Here is a 13,675-nt window from a genome sequence, read left to right as displayed (position 1 = left end):
AGGCTGTGCAGAGGAGACCCTCAACTCACTGCACTGTAGGACAGGAACCAATCAGCAGCTAGCAGGACCTGATAGGGAACTGAAGCCTGTCTGTGCTTGTGTGACTGCAGGCAGGGTAGGACCGGGAGTACAAAGCATCCCTGGTTAATAAAATCAAGACAGCCCACACAGAAATGCGTGTGGGTCTTTTGCTTGCACATGAGCATATATATATATATATATATATAAATATATATCCTCCATACAATATCAGCACTCACGTTTAAAATATCCACATTGCCTGGGTGCACGCCACCAACTATTCACTCGATATTCCCATAACGAAGCCAAACTCACACGTCTTATGGATATAATGTATTATAAATATGCACTAACGTTTCGGCTGTTACCCAGCCTTTCTCAAAGTTACATGACATAATTAGAACAACCCTTAAATACACAGTCAATGGCGCAAATCTGAAAAACATCCACCCCTTCGTCACGTGGCTTTATCATCCGCTATTCTTGCATAGCTGACGCATTAGATCTGCATGATTAAAGGCTAGTCCTGGTGTGACTGGAATTCTGTGTATACCAAGTAACAATGTTGCATAAAATACCAATTTATTTACTTGTTACAACTACCGATTATCAAGTGTGGCTCATTTCACCGAAAACACCATTAATAATGTGCCCCCAGCACCAGTCCAAGACGCCCAATCACCCACCTACATGGTATCAGAAATGAATAATCGCATTGTGTCTCACTATTGCTTTCAATTATTACATTATCAATCCTTACCTTGTTATCAGTGTTCCCTTTGGAGTGCATAACCCCCTGTGAGAAAGCACCACTGTGTGTCCACCAACTCTCCCCTCACTTAACAGCACACGTGCTCCCAATGTGGTTTCACCTCATATAAATCTTCACTCTGTGTGTTGGCTCCGGAGCTCTGTTAAGCGTCTAAGTTTAAAGTGAACCCCCAGCTGTGGGTCGCAGTCCTAAGCTGCCTGGATCCCATTATCTCCCAATTGTCAAAAAGTTCTAATGGTGTGCAGCCAAATATGCTCTGTGTAAGGGGATGATTCACGGACGATTTCCATGCGATCCGACAATCCGTTGAACGCTGCAACACTATCCGACAATGCGTTCACTTACCTTATTTCCGTCGCATTCTATTTGACACCTGCGTTTTTGTGCAGCACGTCGGATCACGTGGAAATTGTCTGTGAAGTCTTCCCTTAACCTACTCCTCTTCACCCATAACTTTGCTTCCTAAACTGTGAAAATGCAAATGGTCAAAAAAAATCAACTGGTCTTTCAGTTGTATGTTTTTTTTTGTTCAGCAGCTATCTGGTTGCTAGAGTCTTATTTAGCCTAGAAACCAGGCATTGGCTTGAATGAGAGACTTGGGGGCATATTTTTTGAGTGAAGTTAGAGATCACCACAGTGAAACTTTCACCCATTGATAAAGACTCTTTTAACAATCCGATACAAATGAATGGAGAGAAGCAGAATGTGGACTGTAGTGATCTCTGACTTCACTCTGATAAATATACCCCTATGAATAGCAATACACCATTTACTTAAAGAATCAGTAACATCAAAAAAAAATTCGCTAGTATACTACAAAAAAAAAACACCAACTTTAAAATCGCAAAGTCATTATTTAGAAATAACTTACCAAAACTCTGCTTGCGCCCCTCTTCAGAAAAGGTGATCCATCGTGCGGCTCTCAATTTCTCCTCCCTGCCTTCCTTATAGGAGATAGCCAGGGAGGAGCAATTGAGCGCCGCATGATGGATCGTCATCACGTCGCCTTTTCTGAAGAGGAGCACAAGCGGAGTTTTGTTAAGTTGGTTACCACCAAGGAATTTGAAATGCTGGTCACCTGAGAGCTGTTGTTTCTTCAGACTGATTTCTGCACCAGCTCTGCTTTGCCCTCCAAAAATACCTCTCTTCTGCTTCCCCGAGGAACAGTATCGGATTGGGATGCCAGGGACCCACCAGAAAACCTTAAACCACGGGTCGACCAGAAAACCTTAGACCCTGGGCCCACCAGAAAACCTTAGATATGGGCCCACCAGAAAACTTTAGACCATGGGCCCACCAGAAAACCTTAGACCACGGGCCCACCAGAAAACCTTAGTCCCTGGGCCCAACAGAAATAGTCCCTGGGCCCACCAGAAAACCTTAGACCACGGGTCCACCAGAAAACCTTAGACCCTGGGCCCACCAGAAAACCTTAGACCACTGGCCCACCAGAAAACCTTAGACCACTGGCCCACCAGAAAACCTTAGACCCTGGGCCCACCAGAAAACCTTAGACCACCGCCCAAAAGAAAACCTTAGACCATGGGCCCACCAGAAAACCTTAGACCACAGGCCCAACAGAAAACCTTAGACCCTGGGCCCACCAGAAAACCTTAGTCCCTGGGCCCAACAGAAAACCTTAGACACTGGGCCCACCAGAAAACCTTAGACCACGGGTCCACCAGAAAACCTTTGACCCTGGGCCCACCAGAAAACCTCAGTCCCTGGGCCCAACAGAAAACCTAAGATCATGTGCCCACTTTCCAAATTATTATTCCTTCTCACCTCACTCAACCTCTTTATTCTTCTAGTCTTGTATATCTACTAACTATATTTTTCCATTATTTTGTATTTTTTCCCATAAAGAAATCGGGAATGACCATGAAATAAGCCAAATGGTTAGAAGCAAGAGGCCCACTAACACCTGGGCCCACCGGGAGTTTTCCTGGTATCCCTGTGGGCCATTCTAACACTGCCGAGGAATAATACAGGTCTCCACAGTTTGTTTGTAAATTAAGCAGCGTGTGGTGATGTCACACAGGTGTCCTGCCCACAAATTGAAACTTTCTGCAGTCGTCCCCCCTCCCTCCCTCTGCTCTGTTACATGACGGATATCAGTGAAGGTGAGAAGAGACTGCGAGCGTCAGGTCAGAGAGTCTGGTTGAAACCAAAGACAGAGCAGAGGGATGTCAACATTACAGGAAGCAGACGGCGGGTCACAGATTGATTTGAAGCTAAACTAATTAGGTGTCCGCTTTGTTCTGGTTCAGGACAGGTACCGACCTGCTGGCTGTGATTTATAGCATACAAGTGAAGTGCTGCATCTAATCAGGCAGCGGGCGGCCCACAAAATTAGGGTTTTTTCATTTATCCTATATGTCTCCTTTAAGGTAACTTTTAGTATGTTATAGAATGGCTAATTCTAAGAGACTTTTCAGTTGGTCTTCATTATTTTTTTTATTTTTTTTTTAGTTTTATAGTTATTTTTCTTCTGACTCATTGCAGGTTTCAAATGGGGGTCACTGACCCCTTCGAACAAAAAACAAATGCTCTGTTAAGCTACAAATGTATAGTTATTCCTACTTGGCATTCCTCATCTTTCTATTCAGGCCTCTCCTATTCATATTCCAGTCTCTTATTCAAATCAATGCATGGTTACTAGGGGAAATTGGACCCTAGCAACCAGATGACTGAAATTGCAAACTGAAGAGCTGCTGAATAAAAAGCTAAATAAGTCAAAAACCACAAATAATAAAAAATGAAAACCAATTGCTAATTGTCTCAGAATATCCCTCTCTACATCATACTAACAGTTATCTCAAAGGTGAACATCTCCTTTAATATTGCCAGTAGGGCTGCCATCAGGGGGGCACAGGGGGTACGAGCCTAAAAAAGGGGGCCCGCCAAAGCCGTGCCATCTCCTTTCGAAGTCCTGAATGTGGAAGTGTCGAACAGCTGAAGTCCTGAAGCGGCGAAAAGACCCAAAGTCACGAAAGGAGGCGAAGTTGAAGTCCTGAAGTCACGAGTCACAAGTTTACTGAACACCAATGTGTGGTTTTTTTTTGTTTTTTAATCCCCTGGCCACCAATGTATTATTTTAATATTCTATAGGCCCCTGCCACCAATGTTTTTTTTTAAAAATATTCTTTGGGCCCCAATTTTTTTATAACGTGTAATGGCGGCCCTGGCGCCAATGTTTTTTTTTTGTAAAAAAATTCTTTGGGGCCCCAATTTTAATTTTAACTTGTAAGAGAGGCCCTGGCTCCAATGTTTTTTTAAAAAAAATATTCTTTAGGGCCCCATTTTTTTTAACGTGTAATGGGGGCCCTGGCGTCAATGTTTTTTTAACAAAATATTCTTTGGGCCCCAATTTTTTAGCGTGTAATGGGGGCCCTGTCGCCAATGGTTTTTATAAAAAAAATTCTTTGGGGCCCCAATTTTTGTTTTATCTTGTAAGGGGAGCCCTGGCGCCAATTTTTTTTAAAAAAAATATCCTTTGGGCCCCAATTTTTTTTAACGTGTAATGGGGGCCCTGGCGCCAATGTATTTTTAAAAAAATTATTCTTTGGAGCCCCAATTTTTATTTGTAAGAGGGGCCCTGGCACCAATGTTTTTTTAAAAAAAATATTCTTTGGGCCCCAATTGTTTTTAACGTGTAATGGGGGCCCTGGCGCCAATGTTTTTTGGTTTTTTTAAATTCTTTGGGGCCCCAATTTTTTTTAACTTGTAAGGGGGCCCTGGTCACCAATAGCTTTTTATAACCTGTGTGGGGGGGGTTACCTTTTTTAGCGCTGATGTCTGTGTGGTCTTTTAACTGTGACGTGGAGTGGTGCCCAGTAATTTCTAATGGCGGCCCTGCCCGTCTGTGCTATCTGGGTGCTGCATTCTATGGCTTCTAATATGCTTTATACTCACAGGCAATTTGTTCTCTTCTGCCGCCCTGAGGGGCTTTCATGCTGCCATCCCCCCCTCCCCCACTCTCACCATTCCAGGTCCAGGGGTCCATGTCCCAACTGTGCTCTCTGCATTAGAACAGCTGAATTTCCCATTTTCCCAGCTGTTAAAGTTCCCAGAAGTAGATTTTTGTAACCCCTGATAACTTGGGGAGCTTGTGGGGAGCTGCCGTCTGTGGGGAGTTTCCCCGTTTGCCTCATTCGCCCCTGATTATACTGTGGGACTTGTTACTCCCTTACTGTGTTTCACAGAAGAGGGAGATACTCATAGGGAGGGGGCGGGACAGAGACAGCCAATCCCTTCACAGTGTGTCCTGCCAACCGGAGTTGCCAGGTTGGCGGTTTTCCAGCCCAATTGGGCTACTAATTTAAAGCCCAGGCAGGTTTTAAAAGTACAAACTAGACAAGGTACAGATATGGACTCCTTTTTGGGCCTTTGGCTGATTTGTAAGTTTTTTCTTGCCCTAATGTGCCAAGCCTGCGTCTCCCAATGCATGTTGGGTAATGTTGTTTTTCCCAACGGCCAAGTTGAACGTAAGACTACAATACCCAGCATGCAATGGGACTGACTTGTGTAGAAGTCGGGAGTTACCAGATATTGGCCTCTGTACCCCAGTCTCCCATCACTCTTAAACATTCTCGCATTTTCCAGTGACTTTCCTCAATTTCAGACAATTTTGGGGCAAAAATCTTCTGGCCACCAAAATGTTTAGAGCTTCAGCTTCAGTCGTTTTACCAATATTTATTGAAATTGTCCTTATGGGTAGGGATGTAGCGAACTGTTCGCCGGCGAACTAGTTCGCGCGAACTTCGACTGTTCGCGTCCGCCGAATGTTCGCGAACGTCGCGCGACGTTCGCCAATTTGAGTTTGCGTTCGATTCGAATAAAAATCGTTCGACCATTCGATTCCTTCGACCGCTAAAATCGAACGATTTCCATTCGTTCGAACGATTGTAAGCATTCGATCGAATGGTTTCGATCGTTCGATTTGAACGAAAATCCTTCGATCGAACGATTAAAATCCTTCGATCGTTCGAATCGAACGATTTTGCGGGTGTTCGAAGTTCGCGAACTGTTCGAATTTTTGCCGGTGTTCGCGAACGGCGTTCGCGAACACCAAAACGGCAGTTCGCTACATCCCTACTTATGGGGCCCCTATACCTCCTGGGCCCCCCCCCGTAGTTACGGCCCTGGTAACGGACAAATCTGTCCCATTTTACTTCATGGAAAAAATTGCGAAACGTCAAAAATGTTAAAATTGCGTCTATTCGCATATATTCATTTATTTTTTAGACTTTTTTTTTTCACTGCTATTTTGGGCTACTTTTGAAGTGCCTCTTTTGGGCTGGTTTTGTAGTTGACTTTGGTTGGTTTAAAAAATTAGACCTTTGTGATGTATATTTTGGGCTACAAATAAATCACTATTTTGGACACCACTGCAATCTTAGGTGTGCATCCGAATTTCTTCTGCTATTAAAAATTAGACCTGGCAACCCTGGTGCCAACCAAACCTGATAGTATTCGTGTAGCCTCATTCATAACGAGAATTGGATAGAGCGATGTGACTGGATTAATACAGAGGTGGGACATGGAGTTAGGGAATGTGGGTCATTTTTCTAATCGCAGACAAAAAGAAACAGTGACATTTAGTCAGTGGTGTAACTAGAGTGCGCTGGGCACTCCTGCAAAAAAAATCTTCAGAGGAGCCCAGAGCACTCCGATCCCCATCCTCCCGCCTCCCCGAAGCAGGGTCTGTTTCCTCTACACCAGTGATCCCCAACCAGTAGCTCGTGAGGAACATGTTGCTCCCCAACCCCTTGGATGTTGCTCCCAGTGGCCTCAAAGCAGGAGCTTATTTTTTAATTCCTGACTTGGCGGCAAGTTTTGATTTCATAAAAACCAGATGTACTGTCAAAAAGAGTCTCAATGTAGGTCAGTGGTCCCCAACCAGTAGCTCGTGAGTAACATGTTTTTATACTTGGTTTTTATACAATTAAAACTTTCTTCCAAGCCTGGAATTCAAAAATAATCACCTGCTTTGAGGCCACTGAGAGCGAAATCCAAGGGGTTGGGACCCCTTGGATTTCGCTCTCAGTGGCCTCAAAGCAGGTGATTATTTTTGAATTCCAGGCTTGGAAGAAAGTTTTAATTGTATAAAAACCAAGTATAGTGCCAAGTAGAGTCTCCTGTGTGTTGAAAATCCACATAGGGGCTATCAAATGGCCAATCACAGCCCTTACTTGGCACCACAAGGGACTTTTTCATGTTTGTGTTGCTCCCCAACTCTTTTTACATTTGAATGTGGCTCACAGGTAAAAAAGGTTGGGGACCTCTGATGTAGGTTGACAAGCCACATAGGGGCTATCAAATGGCCAATCACAGCCCTTATTTGGCACCCCAAGAACATTTTTCATGCTAGTGTTGCTCCTCAACTCATTTTACTTATGAATGTTGCTCATGGGTTCAAAAGGCTGGTGATCCCTGGCCTATAGTTACACCACTGTATTTAGTTAGTAATAAGCACAATTCAGCAGGAACAGCCCTTTCAAGAAAGAATTCGTCAGAAAAGCTACACCTTATGATTTGCAGTAGACAAGACAAAGAGAGCTTGCTCTTTTCCCTCCACTGGTTTGTCTCCATCTCACAGGTTTCACTACATGCTCAGGCAGCAGTGTTGGACTGGCCCACAGGGATACCAGGAAAACTCCCGATGGGCCCAGGCGTCAGTGGCCTCTTGTTTCTGACCATTTGGCCTATTTCATGATCATTCCTTATTTCTTTGTGAGAACAAAGGGGCTTATTAATGGAAGAATATAGTAAGTAGATATTAAAGACTAGGAGAATAAAAAGATTGAGTGAGGAGAGGAGGAATAATAGTTTGAAAAGTGGGCCCTAAGGTTTTATGGTGGGCCCCTGGCATCACGTTTGGACCAACGTCTGAGCTACCGAGGTGGTTCTTGCACTAAAAGAGACATCTCACTGCAGCGGAGGTGGATCAGAAGGTGTTATTTATTACAACTATTTAGCATGCAATCATACTGACCCATCCACTCACACTGCAAGTACTACATGGGTTTTAAAGGATAAGTAAACCTTTAAAATCAGTAAATGTAAAATTGATGCTGTCAGGAGAAAGAAAGAGGCTGATGTTCTTCTGCTTAGGAATAAAATTAGAAACCTTTCTCACATCTTTCCTAAGCAGAAGAACATCAGCCTCTTTCTTTCTCCTGACAACTTCCTTGACTACTTGCTGGTCAGACTGGTGGGAAACTGACCAGCAGGTGAACAAAATTCATTCATATTAATTCATATTAATTCATTACATTAGTACATGTATCCCTTAATATCTTGGGGAAAAAAGAAAATAAACAATGAATGTAAATTGCAAAAGTGCTTAGAATAGTTGACTCATCAATTTTACATTCACTTATTTTAAAGGTTTACTTATCCTTTAAAGGAGAAGTAAAGTTTGTTTTTTCTATCTATAAATTTACTCTAAACAGCCCCCCAGATAAATGTACGTGAGTCCCTGCTGTCTGCTCTGGTTCCTGGGTTATCAGCAGCTTTTTCCCCCTTCTATCTGGTGCAGAGTGAAGCCCCGCCCATTAGCTTACTCAGTGTCGGACTGGCCCGGCGGGACACCGGGAAAATACCCGGTGGGTCCCGACCCTAGTGGGCCCCCGCCGAGCCAGACCCCCTCTCCCAAAGTTTTGAGAAAAAAACAATTTTGGCGCATCGCAGCGCCGTTTGCGCATGCGTGATGCGCCGCCTGAGCGAGTATGCTGATCGGTGCTTCGGCTCAAAGTAGGTAGCGGGGGCCAGAGGGGGGCCCTGGACAGCGTTCCCGGTGGGCCCGGGCCCCCCAGTCTGACCCTGAGCTTACTGAGCTGTAGTGATGTGTGGGCCGACCCGATACCCATGGGTCGGGCAGGTTCGAGTTGACCTCGCAGTGCTCCTCGCAGGTGGCGGGAGTGTGTGGGGCCACCTTCAGATGCCGGCATCCGACTTCCAGGTTCCAGTTTTATAGTCTCGCATCTGCTCGCCCCGCCCCTTTTGTGACATCATTGTGACGTCAACCTTTTTGACAGTGCAGTGAGTTATAGTTCAACACCATAGTTAAATTAAATAAGAAATACAAGGAATTGGTCAACCAATATACTGAATTTGATCATTAATTTGCAAATATTGAACATTTGGGATTATAAATTTGGGATTACAGTGTTACAGAATTTACACCAATTAAAAACATCCACTGATGCTGTATCTTTTCAACAAAATAAATGCTGGTGCATAATATTTGCTAATTATTGATAAAATGATTTTTTTAGATTGGGATGAATTCACTGTATTTACAGATAGTTTGCACTTGCATCGTAATTGATACAGTTTGGTGCTGAACTTTAACTCACTGCACTGTCATCTTGCAAATTTGTTTAAAATTAGGTTTTTAACAAAATAAGTTGTTATAGGTGTTTGGGTATGAATACTTTCTATGGTATTGTAACTTACATCGTTAGATCACTGAAATCCCAAATTTATAATCTCAGATGTTCAATATTTGCAAATTAATGATCAAATTCAGTATATTGGTTGACCAATTCCTTGTACTTCGTATTTCATTTAACTATGGTGTTGAACTATAACTCACCGCACGGTCAAAAAGGGTTTGCACATTTATTTTGAAAGAAGCCATTATTATTCCTATTAATAACCACACTCTAGTACTTGGCTGGTATAATGTCGGGTATATTTGTACATAAATAGCTTTGCACAGAAATAGATCCGTAAATAAAACAAAGGGACACATTAATGAGTTAATCAAACTCAGTAAAAACAGTGGAACAAAAAATAAACTTTATTCTTTACATAACCAGAGGGAAGTGATCTAACTAACTTTATTATTAGATAAATGTTTTATTTGGCACAGCCTATTTACCCAGTTATTATTTTTACACTGAATTTTACACTTTAATTTACCTACCCAAACACATGGGGGCAAATCTGTACCTGGCAACCCATAGCAACCAATCAGTGATTAACAGTTTTCAGCCAGCCCTTAGTCTAATAGACTGTACAACTGTCAGTTCCATAAGGTTATTACCCTAATCAATTTGCATTTGGGGCAGCGGTTTGCTGATTGTTAAACCCAGATGAGACACAACTTGTGCCTTTTCTCCTTTATGGTTTGTTGGTTCGACTTTCTGCCCAATAATGGCACATAAAGGGGTGAGGCGCCACTACTGGAAACACCAAGAACTGTTAAACGATTAATTTAAAGGAGAACTAAACTCTAAAAAAGAATATGGTTAAAATGTCCTATTTTATATAGTGAACTTATTGCACGAGGCTAAAGTTTGAGCTTGTCAATAGCAGCAATGATCCAGGACTTCAAACTTGTCACAGGGGGTCACCATCTTGGAAAGTGTCTGTGACACTCACATGCTCAGTGGGCTCTGATTGGCTGTTGAGAAGCTAAGCTTAGGGCTCGTCACTAATTATCCAGCAGAAAATGAGCTTCCCTGGCTGTAATATAAGCTGATGCTACAGGTTTGCTGATTATTCAATTCTGATGCTAATTGCACTGGTTTCTGTGCTGCCATGTAGTAATTATGTGTATTAATTACTAATCAGCCTTATATTGTGACATTTCTATTCTATGTGTACTGTATATTGTGAGTGGGTCCCTAAGCTCAGTAAGTGACAGCAGCACAGAGCATGTGAATCAGTGAATCAGCAGAAAAGAAGATGGGGAGCTACTGGGGCATCTTTGGAGACACAGATCTTTACTGCTAAAGGGCTGTGGTTTCCTTGGCCTGGTACAGAAGCCCAATACATAATGTACAATATTTCTTTAGTAAGGCTTTAGTTCTCCTTTAATACAGATGGGCAGCAGAGATTTCCATAGCTGCTTGTCACCGGGTTTGGGTTTCTTTGGCCTTCCTGGAGAACAGACAGTTGGTTTGGATCTCCTGTTGAGCAGTTGTAATAAAACCTATTTACAAGTTTAGCAATTTAAGCGTTCTTAACAGTTTATTTAATACGTCTTACAAAAGTCGATATCTTCAGCAATCCCAGAATTACAAGTAGGCGCAGTTTAAAGGGAAACTATGGGCATATACTTGTTTTAGTAATTACTTTTATCTCAGGATTCAGTTCAGGATTCAGATGAAATCTAGCACTTTTTTTCGGACTAATGCTAAAGGGCTCATATATGTCCACAACGACAGTTGAGTGACGCCAACTTGCGGCCAAACACACTACAGGTATGGAATCCATTATCCAGAAACCTGTTATCCAGAAAGCTCCTAATTACAGGAAGGTCGTCTCCCTTTTAAAAATGATTTCCTGTTTCTGTGTAATAATAAAACAGTCGCTTGTACTTGATCCCAACTAAGATATAATTAATCCTTATTGGAGGCAAAACCAGCCTATTGGGTTTATTTCATGTTTCAATTAATTTTAAGGAGAATTAATGTATGGAGATCCAAATTACCTAAATATCCCTTATTCGAGCATTCTGGATAACAGGTCCTATACCTGTATTCAACAAAATTTTCAGGGGCCCCGTCCACCCAAGCCCCACCCTATAGAATATTAAAATAATACATTGGTGGCCATGGGATTAAAAAAACAGAAATTAGAGTTCACTTGAATTGAACTCAAGGCTTCAGGACTTCAACTTTGCCTCCTTTCATGACTTTGGGTCTTTTCGCTGCTTCCTTCAATTTCGGTTGTTTTCGTGACTTTGGGTCTTTCCGCCGCTTCCGGAGTTCGGCTTCGGCTGTTTTCGTGGCTTCAGGTCTTTTCGACCGCTTCAGGTCTTTTCGCCACTTCGGCTGTTTTCGTGGCTTCAGGTCTTTTCACCGCTTCGGCTGTTTTCGTGGCTTCGGGTCTTTTTGCCGCTTCTGAACTTCGGCTCTTCCACATTTCAGCTGTTCGGACTTGCCCGCATGGCTTCGGCGCTGTAAAGGGTGGCCCGGCTCTTTCAAAAGTTCAGCACTGCTGGGGCCCCTTCAGGCCCGGACCCCTTGTACCCCCTGATGGCGGCCCTGAATACTCACGACAACCTTTGTTTGCAGAACAGCACCAGACTGTAAAGCCTTTATTTCAGCTTTGGGCATTACCGCAACGTTTCAGGCCATGCAGCCTTTTATCAAGCTTGATAAAAGGCCGCATGGCCTGAAACGTTGCGGTGATGCCCAAAGCTGAAATAAAGGCTTTCTAAACAAAAAGATTTACAGTCTGGTGCTGTTCTGCATACAAAAGTTGTCGTGATATCAGTGGGAAGTGGCCACTGAGGAACGTGCACCAAGTCTCTACAGGAGAGATGATCGATGTGCCGACTACTTTTCCAAGGCCCTAATTACTCACAGCAGAATTAGCGATTGTTTTGAAGCCGAGAACTGGAAACAACAGCAACTGGAATATTTTCTCATTTGTGCAATCACTACTGTGGAAGTGATATATCACCTAGTTGCTGCAATTATTATTATTATTATTATTATGCTGCATTCTGGCTAAAAAAAAACATGGCGTATGAATTTGTACATCGCAGTCAAGTGACCTCAAAGCTCGGAATAACTGAAGGCAACAAGTTTATGTTACAACTCAAGCAATTTATTATTAGGGTTTGGCAAATGTTTCCCAAAATCATAAACAATGGATTTGGTGCATATCAGTTTTATACACAAGTTTAACCGATCCACAAAAGTGCATTTTTAGTCAGCTCTCGTTGATCAGTTGGACAACAACCTCCTGAAAGGGTAACTGATCCTGCCCTGTTTCTTTTCAGGTAAATGCTACCAGTGCATATCTAGAATCCCTGCCATAATAAAAGACAGGGTTGATTTTTATTGCAGGAAGGAATAGAAATTCATGTATTTCATGTAACTTCAGTCAGTTTTAACTATATATAAAACATATATATTAAATGGGTTGTTCCCCTTTAAATTAACTGCACAGGTATGGGACCTGTTATCCAGAATGTTTGGGATCTGGGGTTTTCCGGATAAGGGATATTTCCATAATTTGGATCTTCATACCTTAAGTCTACTATAAAACGTGTAAACATTAAATAAACCCAATAGGCTGGTTTTGCCTCCAATAAGGATTAATTATATCTTAGTTGGGATCAAGTACAAGCGACTGTTTTATTATTACACAGAAAAAGGAAATTATTTTAAAAAAAAATTTGGATTATTTGGATAAAATGGTGTTTATGGGAGACGGCCTTTCCGTAAATCGGAGCTTTCTGCATAACAGGTTTTCGGATAACAGATCCCATGTATGATGCAGAGAATATAATGATATTCTGAGACAATCTACAATTTATTGTTTGTAGTTTTTGACTTATTTAGCTTTTTATTCAGCAGCTCTCCAGTTTAGAATTTTATGAATCTGGTTGCTAGGGTCTAAATAACCCTAGCAACCACGCACTGATTTGAATGAGAGACTGAAATGTGAATAGGAGAGGCCGACTTTAGTTATGTGGGGTCTACCATCTCAAATAATACACTGCAAAAAGCCACCAGTTTAGGAGCCATATGTAGATCATAATCTAACTTTTGGGTTCCCCTACTATAAATCAATGCCACTGAAAGTGGTTGTTCACCTTTAAATTCAATTGTAGCCTGGCGTAAAGAGTCATATTGTGATCCAACTTTCAATTGGTTTTATTTTTTATTATTTGTAGTTATTTAGCTTTTTATTCAGCAGCTCTCCAGTTTGCAATTTCAGCCATCAGGTTGCTAGGGGCCAAATTCCCCTATTAATTCCCCCTATATCAATATGTATATAATTCTGCATGTTCATTTTATAAGCTCGTTTATTGTACAGCGCTGCACAATTTGTTGGTGTTTTATGAATACATGTTTATAATAGTAATTACTAGGGATGCACCGAATCCACTTTTTTGGATTCGGCCGAACC

The 13,675-nt window shown here is 42.2% G+C and overlaps 1 protein-coding gene across 1 annotated transcript in view; it reads right to left on the bottom strand.

Annotated features, from left to right (window-relative positions):
• Positions 1–13,675, bottom strand: part of LOC108703744 (oocyte zinc finger protein XlCOF6) — an 81,901-nt gene that overhangs the window by 56,250 nt on the left and 11,976 nt on the right. The window lies entirely within an intron of this gene.

This window comes from Xenopus laevis, chromosome 9_10L, assembly GCF_017654675.1.
Source record: "Xenopus laevis strain J_2021 chromosome 9_10L, Xenopus_laevis_v10.1, whole genome shotgun sequence".
In the NCBI taxonomy this organism is placed as follows: domain Eukaryota; kingdom Metazoa; phylum Chordata; class Amphibia; order Anura; family Pipidae; genus Xenopus; species Xenopus laevis.
Note: the sequence above shows the minus strand (reverse complement) of the source record. Positions and strands in the feature narration are given on the sequence as shown.